Source organism: Hakea prostrata, chromosome 8, assembly GCF_041222555.1.
Source record: "Hakea prostrata isolate BN-2017 chromosome 8, UWA_Hpros_2, whole genome shotgun sequence".
Lineage (NCBI taxonomy): Eukaryota > Viridiplantae > Streptophyta > Magnoliopsida > Proteales > Proteaceae > Hakea > Hakea prostrata.
The window spans coordinates 43,038,634-43,044,633 of NC_142607.1; positions in this window are offsets into that span (position 1 = coordinate 43,038,634).

Below are 6,000 nucleotides of genomic sequence, written 5' to 3' on the forward strand. Positions count from 1 at the left end.
CTTACTATTTTCTTTGAAACCCAAACTCATGCAGCTCTATCATCCTTTTCTTCATCTCACAGAATATATAGGAGCCTTCTCTCTCTTTCTTGTTTCATTCTCCTCGTCTTATTTTTCTCCAACTCCAATTCTCAAATTTCAACCCCCAATCTTCCTTTCCTAACCATTTCTTTCTCTTCTACTTCCTATGGTCTCCATTCCAACTATATATATTTACTTAATTTCTCATGTTTCTCTATTTTATATTATTTAATTTTTCATCTTTATCTTTTTTTTGGTATCTTGGTGTTGGTGCAGAATTTGCCAAAGCTATGAACTGTAAAATCACACCACACTAACTAAATCTGGCTCGATTTGGACTTGAATCCACTCTTATCACAAGGTTGATGAAAAAAAGTTAGAAACAGAGCCGATCAGCTGGATTGGCGCTCCGTCTTCAACGTTTAAGTTAATGAGCATAGAAGGATTAGGGTTGCAGAGCTCCCGAGAGCATAGGAATGCTTGAAGGCTTAAAAGTGGGAAAATGCAGATAGTTTTTGAGTGAATCAGAGTGTGTTACCTTTTGTCTATGCTTATAGATTCCCTTTTCTGACTTAACCTTCTTTGAGCCATAAATTGAGCGTTGTAGAATTGATGGTTAGGATTAGATCCTTGTGTGACTTTTGGGTTGACCCTGTATCTGGTTCAAACCATTGGTTAAGACCGATCAACCCATCACGAATTAGGTCTTGGGTAATTTATTCACAACATGAGCGCCTAAGCCTACTGATCAGGTTGAAATCAAATTGAAACTATGGTCAGGAGGTTTAAGTCGTTTCTTTGGTCATTTGAACTGCCTTTGTCTGATCATCTTTAATTTATTTCTTCACCTGATCCTAGCTGTGAGAATTCTTTAGTATTTGAGCTTATCTCCAGTCAAGAGAATTTATTCAGATGCTGAGTTCATCCTTTAATTGAAAAAGTTCATCAGACATTCTAAGCTCATTTTTCAATCTATAAAGCTCATAAGAAACTCCGAGCTCATCCTTTGACCAGCTAAGTTCATCAGGAATCCTGAGTTCATCTATTGATTTATAGAGCTCATCAGGAATCTTGAGCTCACCATTTGATCAATGGAGTTCATCACGTATCGTCAAATTCTTCTATGAGTTGGAGAGTTCATCAATAAATACTAGATTCATCAGAGCCATCTCTTGCTTTTGGAGTTAGTCATTCAATCTTGAACGCTAATTCTAAAACTTGTTATCCACGTGGCGAGATCTAGATTCATCAACATTTGAGTTTTCGAAACCACCAAAATTAATTTTCAGAACCAGAGTCTCGGCTTATGGCTTGAACTCCTCTGGAAATGAATTTTCCTTGCCTTGGGAAAACGCTTAATCTTTGCAATCATTTCAAAAATAATGTTCAGCCCCCAGAATTGTCTCGAATCTCTGATGAAGACCTCATCTTGTCAACCTTTTTCCATCTCCTCATAAATGCTAACCTTTGTTTTCAGCAGATATGGTTGATCTTCTCGGGTACGGTTTCAATACCTTCTTCTTGACTTATCCATCTTCTCCACGTGTTCAATTGCATTTTTTCAAAATTTAAGTGATTCGGCTCAGACGTTGATTCTGACTAGTTACAATCGTCAATTTGAATCATCGTATATTTTTCCTCCAAAATTTAAGAGTTTCCAATCATGTTGTTCTACTTCCTATATTTGCTCCGTCTTTGTTGCCTCTTTTCTTCTTCATCTTCTTCTCAGCTTTGCCTTTACCTTCCATGTTTGTCTGCAACTTGCTTCATTATTCTCTTAAATACTTTTCGAACCTCCCTTTTTCATCTTCTTTCCTTTCATTCCCTCATGGATCATCCTGATAAACCTACTAGTTCCAGTCTTGTCATGAGGTAAGACCCCTTAGAAGTCTGTTCCAGAAGAAGACTCTGTTGATCCTTCCCCTAGTCAAGCCCCCAACTCGGATTGGGAACCTGTTCCATACGCTCATGATGAAGTAATAGTCCCTTTCAAAGCTGTGGATACTAAGAAAGAGAGAATGAATCCAAAACCACTCGACTCGCCTTGAGTGGTACCCTGCCAAGATAAAAAAAAGCCAAGCTATCCTCCTATTTGCGAGATTATTGTTTTCCTTCTGAATCAATGCTTGGGTTCCTAAACCCTCTGATCGTGCTAAACAGATTGCTCCTAGTGTCATCGCCATTTATATCAAGAGTTTAGAGGCCGGGTTTAGGATTCCCGTGAATCCCTAAGTTAAATCTCTTCTCGACTACAATAAAATATGTCCCTGTCAGCTGACCCCAAATAGTTGGAGAGTACTTATCAACTGTTTCTGGGCATTTGTTCAGAAAATGGGACGTAATCCTTCTGTCAATCTCTTCCAGAATTATTACACTCTAAAAATTGGAAGTGAGCATGGTTTTCTACATTTCTTAAGGAGAACTAATATGAGTGCCAAATTGGACAATTGTTCTATATTTTCTAAGTCGTTCATTTCGCATGATAACAAAGGATGGAGAAAAAAATATTTCTTTTGTTCTATTTGCTTCCCCAACTACCGTTTTCGATCGGGTTTCCATTTCCTTGAATCTGTGGATCCTTTTAACTAGAGGCCTCCTCTTGATGAATATGATCATCAAACATGAGACTTGTTTCCCTGTAGAGTTCAAATCGATGTAAATGAGTTTAGGACTAATGATAGGTTAGCCCGTTATGGTCTCCATCCAGGTACATTTCCTTTCTTTTCTCCCCCCCCCTTTTTTTTTTTTTGGTATATATTTTTCATGACCCTCTCACCTTATCCAGGGGTTGGAACTTGAAAAGTCCCTAGCATTGCTAACATTCAATAGGAGGTACATGCTGAGAAGGAAGATGAAATTGCATCTGAGAAGAGAAAAAGAAAAAAGAGTGCCGAAAACAAAGAGTCTAATGAAGATGGCTCTAATGAAGAGCATGATCATGTCAAGTTGAAGAAAAAGAGAACCAAAAGTAAGAGAAGAAATTTTGTTGGAAAAGAGAAAAAAGCTGATGAAGAAGCTAGTGATGATGTTGAGGTTGAAATCACAAGAGTAGAGGTCGATGAGATCCTTGCTTTAAGGTCAAGAAAGATGAGGACTTTGAAAAGAAAACTTCGGTCCATGGGACCTTCCTCAAGTCAAGAATTAACTTCCCCTAAAAGAGTAAGAAATTTCGAACTCCATCTGATTCTACAATGCTCAATCAACTGCTCAGAGAAGGTTAAGTCAGAAAAGAGAATATATAAATAGTGTTGAAGCGAAGACAGAAGGTAACACACTCTGATTCACTCAAAAACTACTTGCATTTTCCCTCCTTTAAGCATTCAAGCATTCTTCAGCTCTCGAGAGCTCTGCAACCCTAATCCTTCCATGCTCATTGACTTAACCATCGGAGATGGAGCGCCAATCCAACTGATTGGTTCTGTTTCTAACTGTTTTTCATCAACTTTGCAGGTAAGAGTGGATTCAAGTCTACATCGAGCCAGATCTGGTTAGTTTGGTGTGATTTTACGGTTCATAGCTCTGGAAAATTCTACACCACAAGAAAAATACCGGCTCACTTTTCCCACCTATGTAAAAGTTTAATGAAGAAAATAGAGTACAAAATCCTTACTTATGAATAGTGCATGTGTGGGACCATGTTGTATTACGTGCAATCACGAAAAATAAAAATCACAAAAGCACAACCACAAGATTAACATGGTTTGGCGCCCATGTTGTATTACGTGCACTTACAAAAAATAATAACAACAAAAGCACAACCACAAGATTTACGTGGTTTGGCGTGCCTACATCCACAGGCATAATGAGACTGTTTTATTATGAGAATGAAAATACGCAACTTGTACAGCGCTTGAATTTTTGATCAAACCCAACCATATATCTAAAACATGATACCTATGTACACCCTTTCACAACTCTCTCTCTCTCTCTCTCTCTACTTGTGGTTATCTTACAAACAACCCCCCCCCCCCCCACCCCCCTCTGGCCCCAAATCCTATTTTTATACGTGGGGGTGAAGGAGGTTTTCAACTTTTTTCTTATTTGCTTTTATTTCATATGCCCGGTGCCGCACCGTCCATGGAGTGCCCTACAAAAACCACATGTATATGTTACATGCAAATTCAGTTTGTCAAAGTTGAGGTGTTTTTGTCAACGGCCTTTACCAACAACACCGTTCCCGACAGGATTGCCCATAAGAAAACCATAATAGGCTTGTAGTTTTGCAATTTGTCAACAGCTTTTACCAACGACGCTGTTCCCACAGTGTCCTTAATGAGGACATCAACGTGTGAAAAATGTTTTCATTCAAAAACCAGTAGAGAAGATATGAGCCAATTCGTTCGTACACTGCAATGACATAGCCCGCCTAAGTAGCGTATTAGGTACGACATTAGCTTCTCTAGAGATAGAAGTAAAATTACAAGATTGAAAATGTTTTGACAGGTGTAGAATGTTCTCCATGATTGGAAAAATGAAAATCGATTTCTCCCTGTGATTGATGCAACTAACCACCTCAAAGCAATCAGATTCAAGGTTAATGTGAATATTCAGATTCAAGGTTAATGTGAATATTCTACCAGGCCATTGCTTCCAACATGGCATAGCGTACCATTAAGGTTTCTCCCTCTACAACCTAGTTAAACGCATTGTGAAAAGATATTGCCACTTGAATCTCCCCTACCTTAATCCTCACCACCATATTTAATCTGCACCACACGACCAGATGCCGGGTTCCTAGCCGCATCACAATTTATCTTCCATGAACCTGGTGGTGGGTGGCTCCCGAGATGTTGCCGTCCCCTTGTTCTTATCCAAGGTATAGCTTGAGTGAGTCTTCGATGAGGTTGTGCTGCATTGAACTCCTCCTAGGCCTTGGTAACTGCATGCATCCCCTCTTTTCTTTACCAAAAAAAAAAAAAAAAAAAAAAAACTGCATGCATTTACAATTTCCATCTGTGACAAATCTTTTCCTCCTCTACCTCAGCTGGTTACTATTCTCTCTCCTTTCTTCCTGTCCTCTATAAAAGATCCAATGTTTCACCAAGTAAGAATTTCGTTTGAGAGAGAATTCTTCCACACTCAGATAAGTGAGTGGGAGATGTATATTAATATCATATGAATTACAATTCAAATATTTGAATGAACTACAACTTGTTTACAATCAAACTCTACAACTTGTTGATACTTTAACTATACTTCTTGATTGGTTGGAGATAAGATCAATCGAGGATAGAGTAGTTACGGTGGATTTGAATTTGAATTTGAATTCAGAGACTTGTCTTTTACACTCCAAAAAATTGGGGTTTCACAAAACTACCTTAAAACTGTAGATCTCATGCATCTAATGAGCCTTTGGACATTTTTACCCTCATCTCTGGTTTTTTTGGTTCTTCTTCTCCCATCCTTACGTATGGTCGTCTCCCCCCCCTCCCCCTTCCTCACTCTCCTCGGTAATCTTGCCCAAACCAGCAACCTGACCCTAAACGCAGAACTGTTTATTCTTCTTCCATTAGGCTAGAATAAATCCTTGGTTCATCAAGGTAAGGAGAGTATTTGCACACTTGAAGTAGATCAGGTTGTTGGATCACCAATTGACTCTGGCATGCCCTTGCATCCAAGGTAGGATTTTTCGGCGAAATATTGTCGAAATTCAGTGATATTTCACCATTTTAGAAGAAGGCGACATGAAACTTTCTTTCGATACGATATATGCCATAGGCAAAAAATCGCCAATTTTTCGTCTTCTTTTTTATGAAACAATTTTTCTGCAATTTTTTGTCATTTATATACAAAATTAGGGTGAAGGGTAATGTTTATTGACCAAATTATATAAAGTAATGTAAAGTTGATTGAAATTTTGAAATGTATAAGAAACCGATAAGATTGATTGGAACTATAATTGGAAACCAAATTGTAAAGGTAAGGTTGATTGAAATTATAATTGGAATCAAAGATTTAACTGAAATTTTAACATAAGGA